A 21,326-nucleotide genomic window follows, 5' to 3' on the forward strand; every position below is an offset into this window, starting at 1 on the left:
GGGGATGTTTGCCCAGAAACCGGGAAAGGGAATATCACTCGAAATGTAAATAAGAAATACTCAAGTTAATAAAAAAAAAGCAAAAAAAAATTGGCAATATCAAACTAAATGGAGAGAAACTTGAAGCAGTCCCATTAAAATCAGGGATTAGACAAGGCTGCCCATTCTCTCCCTACATATTCTGTTATAGTACTCAAAGTCCTAGCCAGACAAATCAAACAACAAAAGGAAGTCAAAGGGATACAAATAGGAAAGGAAGTAGTCAAAATATCACTATTTGCAGATGATATGCTAGTGACCCCAAAAATTCCATCAGAGAACTCCTAAACCTGATTTTAAAAACTTCCGCAAAATGGCTGGATATAAAATTAACTCAAACAAATGAGTAGTCTTCCTCTATTCAAAGGATAAACAGGCTGAGAAAGAAATTAGAGAAATGACACTCTCCACAATAGTCACAAATAATATAAAATACCTCGGTGTGACTCTGACTAAGCAAGTACAAGGGCTGTATGACAAGAACTTCAAGTCTCTGAAGAAATAAATTGAAGAAGATCTCAGAAAATGAAAGACTTCCCATGCTCATGGATTAGCAGAATTAATATAGTAAAAAGTGACCATTTTTTGCCAAAAGCAATCTAAAGATTCAATGCAGTCCTCATCTAAATTCCAACTCAATTCCTCATAGATTAGAAAAAGCAAATTTCAAATTCATTTGGAATAACTAAAAACCCAGGATAGCAAAAATTATTCTCAACAATATAAGAATTTTGGGGGGAATTGCCATCCTTGATCTCAAGCTGTATTACAAAGCAATAGTAATAAAAATTGTACGATATTGGTATATAGACAGGCAGTTAGATCAGTGGAATTGAAGTCCCAGAAATGAACCCACACACCTATGGTCACTTGGTCTTTGACAAAGGATCTAAAACCATCCAATGGAAAAAAGATAGCATTTTCAACAAATGGTGCTGATTCAACTGGAGGTCAACATGTAGAAGAATGAAAATTGATCCATTTTTTTTTATTAACTTGAGTATTTCTTATTTACATTTCGAGTGTTATTCCCTTTCCCGGTTTCTGGGCCAACATCCCCCTAGCCCCTCCCCCTCCCCTTCTTTATGGGTGTTCCCCTCCCCATCCTCCCCCCATTGCCACCCTTCCTCCAACAATCTAGTTCACTGGGGGTTCAGTCTTAGCAGGACCCAGGGCTTCCCCTTCCACTGGTGCTCTTACTAGGATATTCATTGCTACCTATGAGGTCAGAGTCCAGGGTCAGTCCATGTTTAGTCTTTTGGTAGTGGCTTAGTTTTATCACCGTGTACAAAGTTCAAGTCCAAGTGGATCAGAACTTCCACATAAAACCAGATACATACCAACTAGTAGAAGAAAAACTAGGGAAGCATCTGGAACACATGGGCACTGGAAAAAATTTCCTGAACAAAACACCAATGGCTTACGCTCTAAGATCAAGAATTGACAAATGGGATCTCATAAAACTGCAAAGCTTCTGTAAGGCAAAGGACACTGTGGTTAGGACAAAACGGCAACCAACAGATTGGGAAAAGATCTTTACCAATCCTACAACAGATAGAGGCCTTATATCCAAAATATACAAAGAACTCAAGAAGTTAGACCGCAGGGAGACAAATAACCCTATTAAAAATGGGGTTCAGAGCTAAACAAACAATTCACAGCTGAGGAATGCCGAATGGCTGAGAAACACCTAAAGAAATGTCCAACATCTTTAGTCATAAGGGAAATGCAAATCAAAACAACCCTGAGATTCCACCTCACACCAGTCAGAATGGCTAATATCAAAAACTCTGTCAACAGTAGATGCTGGCGAGGATGTAGAGAAATAGGAACACTCCTCAATTGTTGGTGGGATTGCAGACTGGTAAAACCATTCTGGAAATCTGAGGTTCCTCAGAAAATTGGATATTGCACTACCTGAGTACCTAGCTATTCCTCTCTTGGGCATATACCCAAAGATGCTCCAACATATAACAAAGACACATGCTCCACTATGTTCATAGCAGCCTTATTTATAATATCCAGAAGCTGGAAAGAACCCAGATGCCCTTCAACAGAGGAATGGTACAGAAAATGTGGTACATCTATACAATGGAATACTACTCAGCTATCAAAAACAACGACTTTATGAAATTCATAGGTAAATGGATGTAACTGGAAAATATCATCCTGAGTGAGGTAACCCAATCACAGAGAAACACACATGGTATCCATACATTGCTAAGTGGATATTATCTCAAATGCTCGAATTACCCTAGATGCCCAGAACACATGAAACTCAAGAAGGATGGCCAAAATGCAAATGCTTCACTCCTTCTTTAAAAGGGGAACAAGAATACTCTTGGGAGGGAATAGGGAGGCAAAGAACAGAGGCTGAAGGAGTGCCCATTCAGAGCCTGCCCCACATGTGGCCCATACATATACAGCCACCAAACTAGGTAAGATGGATGAAGCAAAGAAGTGCAGGCTGACAGGAACCGGATGTAGATCTCTCCTGAGAGATACAGCCAGAATATGGCAAATATATAGGCGAATGCCAGCAGCCAACCACTGAACTGAGAACTGAACCTCCGTTGAAGGAATCAGAGAAAGGACTGAAAGAGCTTGAAGGGGCTTGAGACCCCATATGAACAACAATGCCAACCAACCAGAGCTTCCAGGGACTAAGTCACTACCTAAAGACTATACATGGACTGACCCTGGATTCTGACCTCATAGGTAGCAATGAATATCGTAGTAAGAGCACCAGTGGAAGGGGAAGCCCTGGGTCCTGCTAAGACTGAACTCCCAGTGAATGTGATTGTTGGGGGGAGGGCGGTAATGGGGGTAGGATGGGGAGGGGAACACCCATAGAGAAGGGAGGGGGAAGGGTTAGGAGAATGTTGACCTGGAAACCGGGAAATGTAAATAAGAAATACCTAATTTAATAATGATTAAAATAAAAAAAACTCAGGTGGCAACCGATGCTGGTGAGGATGTGGAGAAAGAGAAACACTCTTCTGTTGTTGTTGGAGACCCCATTGGAGGAATTAGAGGAAGCATTGTAGGAACTGAAGAGCTTGCAACTGCATAAGAACAACAATACCAACTAACGGGAGCTCTCAGGAACTAAACCACCATCCATAGAGTACACAAGGACAGACCCATGGCTCCGCTGCATATCTAGCAGAGGATGGCCGTGTTGGGCCCCAGCGGGAGGAGAAGCCCTTGTTCCTGCCAAGTCCGGACCCCCCAGTATAGGGATATGTCAGGGTCCGGAATTGGGAAGTGGTGGGTAGTTGGGGAGGAGGAACACCTTCATAGAAGAAGGGGAATGGGGATGGGATAGGGGGTTTATGGACCGGAAAATAGGAAAGGGGATAACATATGAAATTTAAATTTAAAAATACCCAATAAAATAAAATTTTAAAAAGTTAGATAATGACTTATAAAAAGCAATTATTTCGTTATGGCCTTTCATGATCTGTTTTGTCCTGAGAAAATAGAGTCAAATTTTTGTTATGTCTTTTTTGTAAGTATTATCAACATCCTAGTTAAAAAAAAACAGTCTTATGATTTCATCTAACCCCGAGTACCTCTCAAAGGCCTCATTTCCAAATATTCTCATGTGGCTTCTTAGCAATCTAGTATACGAATTTTTGGTTTATAAAATAGATTTATTCATTCAATAGCAATCATCATCTACTTAGTTGTGATAATTTTATTCGATGGTGAAAAAAGTCAATCTTCAAAACAATTTGGATTTTTCCTAGCAGGAGTTTTAATTTCTACTGGGTTGGTGACATACATCTGCAATCCCATCTGACTGCTGGTAACAGCAGGCTTGTTACCTCAAGGCCGGCCTTGGGCAGATAAAAATTGTAAATAAGTAATAAAATAAAAAATAGATTTTTATATCCACCCTATAGTACAGAGGCAAAGTCCAGCACTCTATATACAACTTATTAATTAATCAATTTGGTCATACAAATTATTGATAGTTCGCTGTTTACCTAGCATAATTGCTGTGTATTTGATGGTGAATGAAGCTCATAAAATCATGTTACCCTTTGGAAGCTCATACTGTTAACCATGCATCTCTACTGCATACTCAGCCTAGAAGGGTGAGTACAAAAACCCACAGGGTGGGAAATAGAATGCAGACAAGGGAAGAGTACAGGCAAGGTATAGGCTTTAAGGGACTTGAAGACAGCCTCGGATATAAAGACTCAGAAATTTTAGTTCACAGAGAAGTGCTTCTTACAAAGTTTGGAGGAAAAGTGAAATAAAAATCTAAGCAAGGAAGCGATGTGGATTGTTGTTTTCACTGGAGTGCCAATCACTGTTCGATATTTACTGAAGTAGCAGTGGATAATTCCATAGTATAGATGCAGAAGGGAAAGCAGCTTGAAAGAGAAGAGATAAATCAAGGTGTGTGTGTGTGTGTGTGTGTGTACGTACATGCACTTGCACATGCACGGACACTGTTGTGGAAGAGCAGGCTGGTCACATTTTTAGCAGCAAACAAACAAACAAACAAGAACTAGTCTCATAGTAGATAAAGCATGTTGACATATCTTCCCAGTTTCTTTCATTTCAGTAAGACTTAGTCTTAGAATTTGATATCCTGTCTGAATGCCATTCTCGACCTGCTAAAAAAATGGAATTTCAGTTTCAAGAATTTCTGGCTCTTCAGTTGAACAGCAGGATGTTGTACCCAGAGATCCCAAGGCTGAGATGATGGATAACGCCAAGGTATCTGGATTATGAGGTCTTCCCAGTTTTACTGGATCCAGCATACTGGATCCTTGCTAGTTCCCAGTGGGAATTCCATCAGTGGTGGTTGCTAGGTGAAGCAGTTAAATGAGTCGTTTTAACTTTTAAATGACCATATGAAAGTGAAAGTGTTTTCAGATGCTGGTGAGTGAGCATGAGCACTGCAGAAAGACACAATAGAGCAGGCGCAGTGGGTGAAGCCAGCTCAGACGTACAGGTGGCAGCAAGGAAGAACAATATGTTCAGACAAACTAACCTACGTCTCCTTTCCTGAATGTCACAGTTCTTTAACAGGATCCCTCACATCAACTAACCCTGTGAAAAATTTCCAGTGGCTCTCACTAAAGTTCATTCTTCTTATAAAGTTTGCCTGCAGCCATTTTATAATTTCTCCTCCACAAACACCCCTCAACCTTGGCCTGGAAATGTTCCAGAGAATTCATAGTCATAAACAAGAAAGTATCTGGCATACTATGTATGTGTGTTGGGGGACCTTATACATGGTTACAAAACACTGAGTTTGCCTTTCTTTTTGACTCTTTACCTGCATTTGAAATTTACTCAAGGTCTCTGCCAAAAGCAACACACATTCATAATAATATGTATATTTGTCTTATATACATATCTTAAAATCTCTGGTTGGCTTATCATTTACGTATAGATCATAGTCATGTTTCCATTCCCCATAAAACCATAGTTTACAGACATTAGTCTAAAATATTAGAACAAGTAAATATTGTGACAGACCTTACAAATACTTACTGTGTGGTGTCACATGACTGCAGACAAGGAATACTGTTTTAAAGAGACTATCACAGAAGGTGCAGTTGTTTGCGTGTCTGTGCAGCCCATTTTAATTATGGCCTGAGTCATTTTTTATTTGGAGAAATTCTTGAGTCTCTTATCAGGAGGTGCTAAGTAAATTCTGTCTGTTCAAAACCTAGAAAGGAGACTTTAGCTATAGTAGCCTCAGAGTCACCCAGTACAGACAATGAACAACGCATACTACAGAATCAAGTAAGGGTGATGCTATCCTTCGAGTATTTATGGTGACATTTTAGAAATAAAGAAGGTGGAGACTTCTGTTGTATTGAGGAATTTATGGAAGTCAATGTCATTGCTCTTTGGGGTGGGGATTTAGGTGTTTATTACCCTGGCATCACATTTGCTGTAAACTCTCAGCCACCCTTGTCAATCAAGTTCCCACCATATAGAACATTTGTGTAACACAATATGAAGTGGATTGTGGTTTTTCTTATGTTTCTGTTTGTGTTCATTTAATATGGCTTGTTGTCATGTAACTTTATATTTTTCAGCTGTTTGTACCTTTTCAATCTTTTACTCAGTCAGTCTTTGGAAACCTATTCATTCTGTCCTAACTGAGCATTACGTTTTTGATGTACATTTCTCCAGGGCTTATCATCCGTGTGAAACCTTGTGTTTCACTTACTTTTCTCTACAAGGTTTACATGTACATGTATACAACATTCAAGCTAGCTTGCATGACATCCCTACGTATATCAACAGGTGTAAAAAAATGCAACTGGTTAGTAAGTTGAATATTAATCCTTAAAATATAAGGAACTTAACACCAGAAATATTGATACCTTGACCAAAATCAGCCACTACATGAGTGAAAAAAACTTAGACATGTATCTAGTTACATCTGATTCTAAAGCTTTAGTTCTCTCTGTACTTCATTATGTTCATTCTGTCAGAATCATAAATATAATTATAAAACAGATATAGATGAAAATATATTTGTGGATTCTCTCTTGTCCTAGCATGAAAACACAGATAGTCAGAGATGATTCATTAATAACATGAATGTCTGGGTTGTAACCATTCAGCTTTCAAGTATTCAAGCCCTGTTATACATAAAATAAGTCTTTAGAAAATGTACTCTGTTAAAGTATAGGTTTTTATTAGAAGAAAAAAATCTTACTTTTGGGAATCTTCCACCACTAAATAATTAATTACAAACTGTCCTTCACAGTATCCCAGCACAAAGCATGAGCGATTTGCAAATTCATACTGAAAAATGCTGAATGTTTTTCCATTTGTGTGTTTTCTGGGAAGAGACTAGGATGCTGTCGTGATAACTGTCTTCAAGACCATATAGACAGAGTCTGAAAACTCGAATCCTCACTCTGCATTTTGAGACTTCTCATGACATACAGGCAGATACAGTTTTAACTTTCCTCCCTGGGGTTCTCCTAAGGCATGGGATTACAGGGGAACATTAAATAAAATCTGTACTTGTCCATTCAGAACATTCTCTATCTCTAAGTCTTGAGTGAGGTTGAAACTTCAATATGTCCACCATTTAGCTGGCCTGGGATTGGCATCTCAATACCAAGTACTTTGCCTAATGTTCCTTGACATGAAGAATCATAAATCCTAACAGTAGGACTTCAATCTATTTGCATCTTTGACTTGAACTTTTAAACAATAGTCACTTGGTAAATGAGACAGAAACTCTCCTTCTGCATAAATACATTAGAAGTGAGATGTGAATATAGCAATATTTTATTTGTGTTATTTCTACTTTCACTAGTATAATATATGGTAGATTGCCATTCAAATCTTATTGCCAAAAGGCTAAGACTAGACTATTAAAGACATGAAAAAGCAAGGTTGTAGACCATTCCTAAAACTAAAAACACAAGATACTGTCTAAAGTTTCCTCTCAATTTGGTTCTAAATTTTATTCTGCTCTTTGGTGATTGTGGACTGATTTGGTATTTAAAGTTCTTTAATTTGGCTTAATATCTCCATGCTAATTCATGGCCTCTCACTGAACACTTCAGTTCTAGCCTTACCTGCCTACACCCCATCAGGTAGATGCTGTGTCAGCATGCTTCACCTCCAATCCTCTTCCTGACCACTCTCTGGCTTCTATGGAGGAAAGATTTAAACATTCACATCACTATTCATTATCAAAGCAAGTCAGAACAGAAACTACCTGGGCAGGAACCTGGAAGCAAAATTGGATGCAGAGGCCATGGAAGAGTGCTAGGTACTGGTTTGCCTTTCATGTCTTGCTCAGTGTAGTTTGTTATAGAATCCAGAGCCACCAGCCCAAGTATTGGCCCAGGCACAGTGGGCTAGATCCTTCCACACCATTCACCAATTAAGATGATACTTTACAGGCTTGCCTACAGACCAATCTTAAGCATTTTCAAATCAGGAGTTCCTGCCCTCTCAGATGACTCCCTGTCAAGTTGACATAAAATTATCCAGCACACCTGAGATATTGAAAACTTACTTAATTCCTTGATAAGTCTGTAAAAGAAAGAGAGACTGTGAGTGAGAGAAAGAATGGAAGAAGGACGACGGAACCCTTTACTTGATGACTACCTCAACACCATTGTCTAACAGCTAGCTTATTTTACACAGTGGACCTACTCTATCGCATCCTTGAAGGAACGGAGATTCAGCCTCAACTCTAGAAAGTGACACAGTTGTGATGGTTCCAACTTAGAGGGGTTAATAATTAAATGGTGGTTTTAAAAAAAGGTCTGCTGGGGTTGGGGATTTAGCTCAGCGGTAGAGCGCTTGCCTAGCGAGCGCAAGGCCCTGGGTTCGGTCCCCAGCTCCGGAAAAAAAAAAAAAAAGGTCTGTTTTTGACAGTTGGAGATTAACAAAGCAAATATGGCTTGTGCTTCAGAACATGCTGATAAGTTGATGACAAAATACACATTTTCTTTATTCTTCCTGTGAGTACCTCATCTGTGTGAATGTGAAGGATGGGTTGCCAACTGAAAGACCTACTCCAGTGAGAGGCTTCTGAAGCCCAGTGGATTTGGATTATTCAGTACATGGTGAATCCCCTCCCCCAAGATGGAAATGCAAGCAGAAAGACATTTGAGAGGATCTTAGAGGATCACAGTCCTATTGCATTGAAACATGAACAAGGCCAGTGTCTCCATTAAACAAACAAACAAGGAAACCAATCAAAACAGAATCAGGGTATAGAGAAATAGCTATAGGCTCAAGGGTATTTGCTGCTGTTGCAGAGGACCCAGGTTCAGCTCTCAGAACCGACATGGGAGCTCCAATTCTAGGAGATCTGATGTTCCAACTTGTCTCCTCATTCATCTGCACACATGTGGTGCACAGACAAACTCTCTCTCTCTCTCTCTTTCTCTCTCTCTCTCTCACACACACACACACACAGACACACACAGACACACAGACACACACACACACACACACACACACACACACACACACACACACACACACACCAGGAGGATCTTTTAAAAAACTTCACAAAACTACACATTTTGATGTGTAATTTTAAAAGAGAATATTATTTGAAAAACTAAGTCAGCCACTAGAAAAATGAACAGTGATTCTGTGAACTGCCATGTGTCTTATGATGTTAACTTAGGTCAAGCCACACTGACCTCGCTCTGTTTTTAGAGCAAATACACAAGTTCCTCCTGCTAGCACAATTACAGGGTCAGAACATATTTCAATTCAATTGGTTTTTAAAAGGAAATAGTGATGACAATATAGGTTTAATTCTTTTATACTTCAGTGGCTGTGTCACTGATGGTACCCAAAAAGAAGTGTGATGTCTCAGAAGCAGAAGGATCCTGATGAAGAGCAGTCCTTTGGATCCACGGTCCTCTTCTGGTTGGTAATTTGTTTTGTTATGGACTAGATGAATTTGTAGGTGACCAGAAACTAAAGTATATTATTATGCCTCATAAGAGAATCTCAGCTGCCTAGAAATAGGAAACTTAATGAAGTTAATTAGAAAGTAACACTGGATATAAGCACATCTTATTAAATACAATTTCACCCTTTAGCAGAGAAAAGAACATGACTTTAGAGAACAAAGCATCAAATATAAGGAAAGAATAATTAAAAGCAATAATATCTTACCCACACCTGAAGGATGCCAGGAAACACTTTGGCCAGCTCACACTGCCCTGTCTAAAGGCACTGTAGGTTTCCCACACTTCTTTTCAATTACTCTAAAAGATCTCGTGATGTCTGCTTATATTGACAATACGACTTTATTTTCACCCATGATCGATGTTAACTAATGAAGGCTGAATTTCTAAGGGTTTCCTTGCAAGTTTCCTCTTTTTGATAAATAGCTCTCCACGGGTGATGACATTCAGTTTAAAAGGTTTAAATGCATTCTCATGATGATAACTCGAAACGTATATCTCTAGCCCTGATCTGCATTATGTCTGGATTGTGTATCCTGCATTCTTTACATATTCAGTGGGGCATCATAGAAAACATAGCACAGCATTTCCTTTTGAGCACAGAATGTTTTATTCCAACTTGCTTAGTTGCCTCCCTGCTCCTTTGCAATTAATAACAATTATCCTCAACTCGGTTGTTGAAGGGAAACATCTAGGTATCATTTTTGATATTTATACTACATTTATAATCTGCCCATTACCTACACTCCCAGTTCCATCTCCAGATCAACTCGTTGTAGATCAACTCCAGTTGTTATCAGCACTGATGAGTCATGGCCCAAGGCATGAAAATCTCTGGTGAGTTCAAAGGCTTTCTGTTTGACTCCTTGATTTCAATAGTGCCTCCTGAAGGACATTTTCCAAAGCCAAAGGCAGCTTTCAAAATGCATATGAGCTTTTCTCATCTCCTTATTTTAAGCTTTCTAATCAATGCTTGTTGTAATGAAAGAGAATCTAATCTTCTACGCTGACCCATGAGCTCTTAACGGATGTGATCTGGTGTAGTTTTCCCACTAGCTTCTCTTTCACTTATTCAATAAAATCAAACGACAGTGCCCTTCCTCCTGTTTTGCAGCAATCAAACACATTCCTGTTCCGATGATTGGATCTATGTGGTCCTATGACTTAAACTCCTAGCATTTTCACTTTATATATTTATTTATTTATTCCTTCACTTATTTATTTATAGAAAGAGCTTGCCATGGTATAGTGAACACATGACATGTTTCCCAGGAATCCAACTCAGGCTGTCTCCACTAAGCCATCTCACTGACTTGCATCCTTATGTTTTTTTTTTTTAATGTAATGCTTCATGAATTTCCTTACCCTCCTTGTTCAGCAGCCATGCTAATTTTCATAACATTCTACTTTCAGTATATGTGCTTTCAAAGCAGGGGCTGTGTCTCTATTTTTCTGTAATTAATTTTTTTCTTGTCATTTCTGCTTTAGTTCAACATTTCCTTCTCTATAGGACTTAATCCTGTCCCAGTTTCTAGCAGAGCCTCCTCTCTGACTGACTTCAAGGAAAGCATCAATGATAATTATCTTCCTTGTTTCCTTATTGATCCTCTCTCCTTGGAGTATATACATTAGTGAGGTTCTATCTGCAATCGCGCAAGTTAGATGTAGATCACGGTCTATAGGAGTCGGTACTTGTTGAATTATGCATTATATCAATTAGTGATAAAAATTTTAGTTCAGATACTTAAATTCTAATAAGTGTGGCATTAAGCAAGGAACTTTCTCAGAGTAGATATATACAGCTTGAGTGAGATTGAGAGAACCAGACCTCTGGGCTTTTCTAATGGGAAAAGGATGGATGGCAATAACGTGCAATGCAGAATGTGCTGCGTCATCCAGGTTTAGCTCTTCCTTTCCAGGGGAGTGTCTAATAGCCGAATGTTATCAGGTAGGTCTTCTCAACTTTAGAATTACAGACAGTAGGGGTTACTTGGATCTTTATTTCAGGAACTGTGCATTATGGGATATTTAACAGCGTTTCTAACTTCGGTCCACCAGGTCCAACAGTTTATGACGACTGAAATTTCTTCTCAACATAACCAAATATCCCCAGAGGAAAGGACAGTTAACTCTGCTCTGGCTAAGATTTCTAAAGTTCCTTCCACACTCGTGTTTCCTTCATACTTAACTATCACATCAATTATGGGGAAGTCATCCCCTTTAATGGCAGAATTCTCAAAATACAGTAAGAAGTGGCACTGGCTTCTATGGTGGTATGTAACGATTGACGTTTTCTTAAGCACAAATGTAAAGCTTAAAAAAAGAGAGGGAAAAAAACGGAGGAAAAATGTTCAAATGTTCAAATGAATGGTAGCAACCCTTCAGATTCAAAGGCCCATACACGGTTCTGTGGAGTCACGGATACAGAACCACATATGCAGAGTCAGTGACTATGAGCTCTGCCACATAACAGCTGTGTGACCTCCAGTGTGTTACCTAATGAGGCTACCATCAGTGTTTCCTTCTCTGTAACAGGTAATGCGAACCCTATATTTTAGAGGAATCATAAGAAGAAACAAAGCCATGGATAAAAATTACTGTGTAGCCCAAACAAGATTCTCTTTGATGGCAATACATATTTTTTTAAACTGAACAGTTTGCATCATTCAAAAATAGCTAATACAAATATACACAATGATAAAGAATCACTCAACAGTGAAAATATTCAGGAGCTGACCTTACGATGTGTGTCAGATACAATCTGACAGGAGTCAAGTACCAATTAAGCTACTGCATTCCAATTACACAATGGGCTCCTTGATCACAGAGACCTTCTTAATTAGATCTAATCTTTATTCCTGGCACTGACTTTCAGACTTTTAACCTCTGATTTAATAATTTTAGTTTTGAAGTTTACCTTGCTGCCAGAAATAGATTTGGCACTCATGTACCACTTTGAATTTTAAAGTACAAAGGGAGAAGAAGAACGGAACAGAAAAATCACCTGTTCTTCACAAGCCTTCCTAGGACAGGAGAAGCATTAGGCATCACCTTTAGGAGTTGATGTCCAGTGATTTCGCTGCAGTTTGGTAATGGAATAATAAGTCTTGTCAATTCCGGTCTCCTCACCAATCTGTGCCCAAACTGTAGAAAAAGCTTCAATGTCATTTCAAGATGTCAGATTTCAAAATCTAGTTGTTGATTATTTTGTTTAGGGATGAAGCCTCCAAGACCATCTCAACATGGACCCAAATCATATCCTAGTACATTTGCATTCCTCCAGAGAGGTGAATGTGTGTTCTCATGTACGCGTTGTTGGTATAACATCTTGAAAATACAGTACACAAATGGATTGATAAATATATATTTTGACAATTCAAAACTATACTTTCAAAGTTATATTTATTTAGGTTTTCTGTATTATTTGATTTTACAGTGAGAAATATCTCAGTTAAATATGGGCTTCTGTGTCATTAATTCCCTTTCCTTGCCCACCTTCCATTACTCCCTAAATCACTTTTTTCTCCCTGCACTTATGTTATTTCTTGTAACTTTCCCTTTCTATAGATTGTTCTGTCTTTTTATTGCCTTTCACTCAGAAAAATCCGAGCCAACATTCTATATGTGTCTTATGTTGAATTATAACGCCTTGGTTTTATGGGTTCAAATGTTACCCTGGCATCATTTTTATGACTTGTGGATTGCTTTTTTGCTGTCTAGCACCTAGTATACCTTAGTACTATCACAGCACTGGTACTCGTCTTAGCAATAGCCATTGATATTGTAACTCTCCTTCCTCACCTGCTTCCTGGTTGATTGAAAACTATATCTAAGATTTCATGGCCTCTCTTCAAACACCCTACTATTTTCTATGCAATCCTCATGCATAGCTAAATAGCACATGTAAAACTAAAGTTTCCAAGCAAGATAAACGTTTTGGAATAGAAGATATTCTATGGGCAGTATAAGTGTTTGTTCAGTAAAACCTAGTTAAATCGCTGGTCCCAGGCTGTGGTCTCAGCTTTCTCCGAACAATTAATGATCATGATTAATTGTTTCAAGGATTTATCTGTCCTCTTATTGCTATGTCACTGGGTGAGAACAGGAACCATTTACTCTTGTTCCAAGGCTGAAAACTCTCCATGAGTGGTCAGATAATAAAGACAGTCCTTTTCTTCCTCATAATGCATTGACTACTGCAAATTACTTTGTCTTATTGGTATAGCTGGCAACCTGTTCATCTTCATATCTCAAAACAGTAGGATCTCAGGAATTATACCTTCCAGAATCCCCGTTCATTTTACAGTTCAAGGGTGGATTCTACATTATGAAATGAAACTCAAACACCACAAACATAACGACCAATCAGAAAGAAATAGCTAAATGTTGCGGAGTGTTTGTACTTTCTATTTCTCTCTTTGTCTCTCTCTCTCAACTCTACATACTCATACTATTTTCTATGCTGTATGAATCATGTCTAATCCATTTTTAACCTTGAGGAGGCCATCAGACATATTTATTAATAAATAGTAATCACTTTTTCTTAACAGAGCTAACTTCAAAAATTGCAAAACCTGGAACTGACCCAGGGTTGAGTTAAAGTGAAGAATAATAAAGAACATTTGAAAGGACAGACGTGTTTAGAAATTCATAGAAAAGAGTAATTGTACATTGTATATCAAATCAAGATTAGAGTCCAGTTTTAATTAACTGCTAATGATTATACTGTCATCTTCCTGTGTTATGCATATCTTCTTAGAACTTCTTGGGCTTAAGAGTACAATCTGCTGCTAAATTAATTAAAAGACACCTGGAACGTTCTGAGTTACACGGGCAGGGAAGAAAGCTCTCTTAGACCATTTGCCATCTGAAAGAATGTGTCAGAGCTCACTGTGTGGTTTTATATTGTTTTTCAGACATTATCTTTGCTGATGTCAGAATCATCTTAAAAAGGCTTTTTTCTTTTTTCTTTTTGCATATACAGGTAACATTATATAAACCAAGGTTATATTTATGTATTTTGGAGAGAGAGAGAGAGAGAGAGAGAAAGAGAGAGAGAGAGAGAGAGAGAGAGAGAGAGTTATACAATTAAAGAAAAAGGCTATGAATCAGAAAGAGATCAAGGGCATTCATGGAAGGAGTTGGAGGAAATAAAAAGAATGAAAAACATGATGGAATTATGTCATACTTTCAAATATTAAAGATTATTATTTAAACTAAAACATAAAGCAATTTAAAATAATAAAATAGATATTAATGCTCTTGGAAAAGCCAAGACTTGCATTCCTATATATATAGTATTTAGCTTTCAGGCTTAAAGTTCTATATCAGCATTGTTCATGATATAGCTCCATAGACATGTCCCTTCCACATTCCACTGTATCAGCTGCTTAGCCAAGTATGCTGAAAGGATTTATTTATTATTTGTTTTGTGTTCTTGTGTTTTTTTAATCTCTTAGTTCATTCTATAGAAATCTGCACCTCACCGCTTCCCATTTCCAACCTTATGACATAACCACTAGCCTTCAGCGTGCCACAATTTGCTTCATTGTTGATAAGGATAAGCTTTGTTAGCAGCCTACTCATCCACAGAGCATGCTCCTTGGGTGATGAGTAAAGCAAGCAAATGGGATAGATCCTTCAGTTCAGACCCAGGTTCTGCCATTTACTAGGTTTGAGAAAGATTTACAACTAATCTGGATACCTGTCACTATTCATGTAAAAAGGGGGTTGTAGTACTTCTCTGCTATTTTGAGAAAAAGAAGATTAACTACCCCGAAACTGTAATAATGGGAAAATAAATGGTGCAATGGACGAAGTTTGAAGTCCTCATGTGTTCTAGGCAACAGAGCTGCTTCTAGTATAGACACGCAGTTCTTGCCTGAGGCCGCACTGGCCTACTTCCTCCCATCCACTTTACCTTGGAGTCCATTGATGATGTCTAAGCCTATCTCTGCTCAATATGTTCCCGTTATGAACAGAACGTACTGCATGCCATCAAGGAAAGTACTGACCTAGGGCTTTCAACCTGGGATTAAAGCCAAACACAAACAATCAAAAGATGCTCGAAAACCAAGCAGCTCAGATCTTCTCTGGGTGGATAAGAGTAACATGTCTTTTATCGATATATTTTTTTTGTAATGCAGGGTGATTAGCATAGCTGTGCATGTTCAGCTTCTCATTTAATACCTATCAGATACTGTGTTTTCTATGCGTTATGGCTTCAGTTCTTACCACAGCCACAGGACCTACTGCTGCCAGCAATTCAGTCCGGTATACAGGGTGCGCTCAACACTAAGAAACTTGCATAAGGCCACAGATTTAGCGCATAGTAGAATAAGATTTAGGCTCGGCTAGTCAGACCTCAAGAACCTGCTCGTTATCTCTGTGCAAGTTACCCCAGGGTAGTGTGCAGTGAAGCCTGGGCTCTTTCTCTTCAAGAGTTCTTAGGTTAGTTCTGAGTCGCTGTTGCTTTTTAGATAGGAATGTGAGGAGCAATTTATATAGTGCATTTTCCTCCAAAATGAAGGGACTCATTTCCGTGTCACAGAGCTACAGACACTTTTCGTGAAAAAAACATCCCTGGTCATTACCAGGAGCATTAGTGGCAATCTCTGACAAGAAGCAAAGGATTCTTTGTTCTGATAATGACAAAGACGGGCACCTGGGTGAGACTGACTATGACAGTACAGAGTGTCTTGCTTTCAGCCTGCTGACATCTTGGGGTTGTGCAATTCAAGTCATTTAGAGCCGATATTTATTTTAATGTGGCAATGAATGCATGATCAGCGTCCATTCAACTTCAGTTTCTCTTAACTGTTGCCTTTGCCAAAATTCTTAATATTTTCCAATTAAATATTAATGCCAGACACATTGTGGCACTTTTCAACGTTCAGGAGAGCTTTCTATTCTTGAAAATGGCAGCTTTAAAAGCCTTTGCTTCTCATCTGAGAAGGCAGCACACTGCTAGCCTAAATAATCCCTAGCCATTAGAGAGCCATTTTTACCCTCATCCAGGAACATCAGTGTTGGCAGACTTAACTCCCAGGAAGCCTGGTCTCCCAGCCATGATCAGTGAATGCCTTGACACTGTCTTTCCCAGAAGCCGCAAAGCTGTAAATGCAGCCACGCCTAGCCATGCGGAGTTCTGGAAACCTAACCAGTCACGTTTTAGGGGCTTGCCACGAGTGCATGCTTCAGAAAGTCACCTCGCCATGCCGACTGCCACATTTTTGACATATTCAGAATTTTCCACCATATTCTGGATCTGTCAGAGGTCCTGGCACGTGCTAGTCGAGAAATAAATATGATTTGAGCAATAAATATGATTCGAACCGTGAATTTTTCAGAAATGTTCAAAGCCAATAACAAGCATATTGTCCCAAAACCAATAATTTTTTTATTTGGTATAATAGATGTGACTTAATTAAGAAAGGAAGTAATTATTAGATATGAGATGTTTTAGTGGAGGAAGAGTAAATGTATTGAAATGATAGCTAGCTAAGCTCTGGTATGAATTACTAACAAGTGAGTGCATCTGTGTAAGGCTCACAGCTTGGCAAGTGCTAGGAAAAGCACAAAGTAGTCTATTTCTATATTTTCTTCCATCATCCCCAAAGCAGCATCTCCAAGTGAACAAATCCCAAATCAATAAACTTTCTGTAGGTACATGTGGTGGTTTGAATGAGAATGCCCCCATAAGTCCACACAGACTTATATGCTTAGTCCCCAGTTGTTTAGAAAGGATTAGGAGATGAGAGGATTAGGAGATGAGACCCTGTTGGAGGAGGTGTGTCACGGGAGGTATGCTTTGAGGCTTCAAAAACTATCACCAGCCCCTTTCCCCCGTTGTGTGTGTGTGTGTGTGTGTGTGTGTGTGTGTGTTGATGTGTGTGAGTGTGTGTGTGTGTGTTGATGTGTGTGAGTGTGTGTGTCTGTCTGTCGTCCTGCCTGCCTGCCTGTCTGTCTTGTCTGTCTGTCTTTCTCTTTGCACAATGCCTGTGAAACAGGATGTAAGTTCTAGGCTACTGCTAGAGCATGATACTAGTCTGCCACCCTACTCCTCACCATGGCGGTCATGGACTTACGTTCTGAAACAGTAAGCAAGCCCTTAAGAAAATGTTTGTCTCTTATCAGTTGCCTTGGTCATGGCCTTTCCTCACAATAATAGAATAGTAACTAAAATGTTGTATCTCACACAATGCTGTGTTTGACAGAGAGTATCAGCACTTCATCCTATGGGTCTAACATGAGGAAAATATGCTCTGATATTCCAAAGGCCCATGCATTTTATAAGGCATGCAAAGTTTCCATATACACTTTAGTCAGGGGTACTGATGTTTTTCTTTTGAATACCCCCATACAGTTAAGAAGCTAAGCATTGGAACTGGTGCTCCAGTTTCATGCCTTTCTTTAGCAACATTAGTGATGAACTCATTCTGGAAAGGATACCTCAGTACCATGCCTCCTTCCTACTCAATGAAGCCCTAAAGGGTAATTTGACATTCTTAAAAGGGAGCAAGTGAAGTCATTCTCACACTTAAGCTAAGACTGCATGGAAATCTAGCACATCCTTGGTGGTCTCTTTATAGAAAGAGGAGATTAGACATAGGTGCAGACTAATTGCAGAAAATCCACTTCGGAAGTCATTTCTTCAGAAGTAATTAGAAGTTAACTAGACATATCTAAACCAATGATATGATATTTTAAGATTTTAATAACAATCTAATTAGGTTCTACGATTAAAAGTTTAACATTATTTCTGAACTCTTAAAAATTTCCAATCCAATCCATAATTAAATCTTATTTCTCCCAGAAGAGAGAGTAGGAACTTCAGTGTAAGCCACTGAAGAAGACGACCCAACCAGAAACAAGGCCTGTCTCATTGGCATGCTCCACTGTCTTCACAACGTGATTAGCATTGGGGATATAGACAAGCCTCACCTTGACTGAGCTATTCGGCTAACCAAGTACTGACGAATGTCATCAAAATGGCCTTAGAAACGGGAGGAGGTAGGAATGGGATAAGCCAGGCAGAGTGTAAGAAATGGTTTCAAATACACCTTATTAAGGCTTCTGTTAAGTTTTCCTTAGGATACATTCCATCTAAAAATCATCAATACTCCATATTTTCTTGCCATAGTTTCTTTGTTTCAGAGGATGTGTTTTGGAGCACTTAAACTTTTATCATGTAAAATATTTATGTCCTTGTAGTGTGGGTCTTTCTCTTTTACAGTATATGAGTGTTGGCCACTGGCAAGAAACATGAACTGAATGGAAAATTGTCAAGAAGTTCAAGTAAAATATGGGGTTTTTAGAGTATCAGTCGATGGGTGTTATCTATTGAAGATGCTGCATTAGTAATTTTTCTGCTGCTGTGATAAAATACCATTAACCAAGGCAACTTATCTAAAGATGAGTTCTTTTGGGTCTAGATTTCAGAGGGATGGGTTCATTATGCTAGGATTGCATAGCACCAAATGGCAGGCGTGGCAATAGTGTTAGAAACCTGAGAGCTCACATCTTCCCACTCAAGCGTGAAGTGCAGTGAGGTGTAGAAGCGGCAAGAGGCTTTTTCTTCTCAAAGCCAAACCCCAGAAACTTCCTGCGTCAAAGTCTTACTTCCTGGACCTCTTTGAACAGCACCAACCAACAGGGGATCAGTGTGTAAATCTGAGCCTATGAAAGCCATTCTGCTCTAGCCACTACATATGTGAAGAGTAGAGTATAAAACCAGGCAGGGATATTATATGAGATATGGCAAGTGAGACATCACCCAAGCTGTCACCCATTTTGTGTAGGGTCAGTAGATTGTTTGTAATGTAGAAATGTTTTGGTAATGGGATGGTACTGGGATGGGCAGTATCTTACTTTTCTATTGTAATAAAAATATCTGAAATAAGGAAGTTAGGGGGAAATGGGTCTATTTTGACTTACTATTCCAGGAAGGAGAGCAAAGGAAGGACTGGTGACCTCACATGAAGCCAGCTCACCACCCTGCATTCTCAATATGGAACTAGATAATAAGGAATGAGGGTAGGTTATAAACACTCAAAGCCTGCCCTCAAAGCCTTAGTCCAGCAAGCCTCCATTTCCTGAAGGTCCCACAATCCCCCAAATAGTGCCACAGGTTGGGAACAAGAATGCAAACCCATTCGTCAATAGGGGACATTTTATATTCAACATATTACAGGAGGAAACAGTGAATATGACTGTATTATGAACAGAAGAGAGGAATACATAAATTTTCAAGTTAAAACTTGTTGAATGTCTTCAAAACATATTTTATGTTATTGGAAATGTACACAAACCCCAGGTCTCATGGACTCTGAATTCAATGTGTAATGTTTTAACTATAGAAAAACAACAAAGATAGGGCCTTAGCAGAAAAACTAGTATTACTAGTTGAATTAGTCGAATTACCAGAGGCCTTTCCTTGCGGTTGACACTTTTCATGTTTCCCTTCTATGAAGATGCATCAACTCCTATTGCATGTCCTGAAACTAACAATATTAGTAATAAATGTGTCTAATAATTACATCTAATCTGTTATTTGAATGGCAAAAAAGCTGAATGAAAAGCCAAAAGACTATTTTTTTTAAATGTGCAATTTGGTCTTTCCCAATAAGAATAGTATATAATGAGCTAGTTATATAATTCATCTGTGAGTGAGGCTAAAATACTGGGTAGGTAATAGCAATGTAAAGCTATGCTTCCCTCACATGATTGATGCCTCACTACTCATTATATTCTACTCATTATATAGTCTATGAATGACTATGTATGGTCATTCATAGTTCCTTACATAGGAAGAACCAAAATGAGAGAACCTCTACGGCAATTGCACATATAATTACCTTCAGCCTCTCTGTTGCTCGCTGACATCCATATTGATATGCACTGCTCCATTGTCTTTACTGAATCAATGAAACAGATGCTTATAATCTCCTTCAGTAGTTGACATTTCAAGATTCATGTCCTTATTGGGATTAAGCTTACCATAGCACTTTGCTTCTTTTAACTTACAGTCTCAGTTTTCTGTTCTTTATACCCATAAACATTACGTTTCCATAGTGTATTTGAGAAAGCATTGCATCAGTCAATGTAAGGACTAACAGGATGTATAGGTGGGGTCATTATGAAAGGAAGCCAAGAAGTAAATGGTTCCCCCTTGGATGGCTTCTTCAATCACAGTTCATTTTTTTTCAACTATAGGCTCACAATATTTTCACAAGAATTCCTTTAAAGGAGGAATAAAATGAAGCTATGAGAATCATTGCAGACCTTAGGCCATGAAACAAGGAAGGAAGGCAATATAATGAAGCCAGTGCTGGGCATGTCCTGATGCCTAGTCCAATTCAACACCTATATTGCCATCTTTCCTCCTCTAGGCAATTTCTCTCTACAGTCAGACCTTGGCTATACTATTGATTGTCTGCTTGCTCTGGGACAAAATGTGGAGCTATGCTTTTTGGCTTTTGATTAATTAGTTCTGAATTTGCTAAAAGTGATATATTTCTAGCAAATATTAATCTACAAAATTAAAGTAAGATGCGCACTTCAAAATAAACTGTATACATGATTTTAAAGAGGTCACTTCAAGGCTACTGCTAAAGGGGAAAAATGGCTTCTAATTGCTTTCTACTGTACATGCTGCACAGCCTAATACCTCACAGTGTGAAAAGTAAATTAGAACAACTTTTCATTGACAAAGATTAAACTTTTTCATCATTCTTAAATTCCTGGGGATTTCCCCCACTGGTTCTATGTGTTTTAAGCTTTTCAATTAAATCTCCTGGGTAGTGGTTACAAGAATGCCCACTGACAAGGGAATATTGGTATCTA

At 38.7% G+C, this 21,326-nt stretch overlaps 1 protein-coding gene across 10 annotated transcripts in view; it reads right to left on the minus strand.

Annotated features, from left to right (window-relative positions):
* Positions 1 to 21,326, minus strand: part of Lingo2 (leucine rich repeat and Ig domain containing 2) — a 1,322,423-nt gene that overhangs the window by 151,508 nt on the left and 1,149,589 nt on the right. The window lies entirely within an intron of this gene.

This window comes from Rattus norvegicus, chromosome 5, assembly GCF_036323735.1.
Source record: "Rattus norvegicus strain BN/NHsdMcwi chromosome 5, GRCr8, whole genome shotgun sequence".
NCBI classification, from domain to species: Eukaryota; Metazoa; Chordata; class Mammalia; order Rodentia; family Muridae; genus Rattus; species Rattus norvegicus.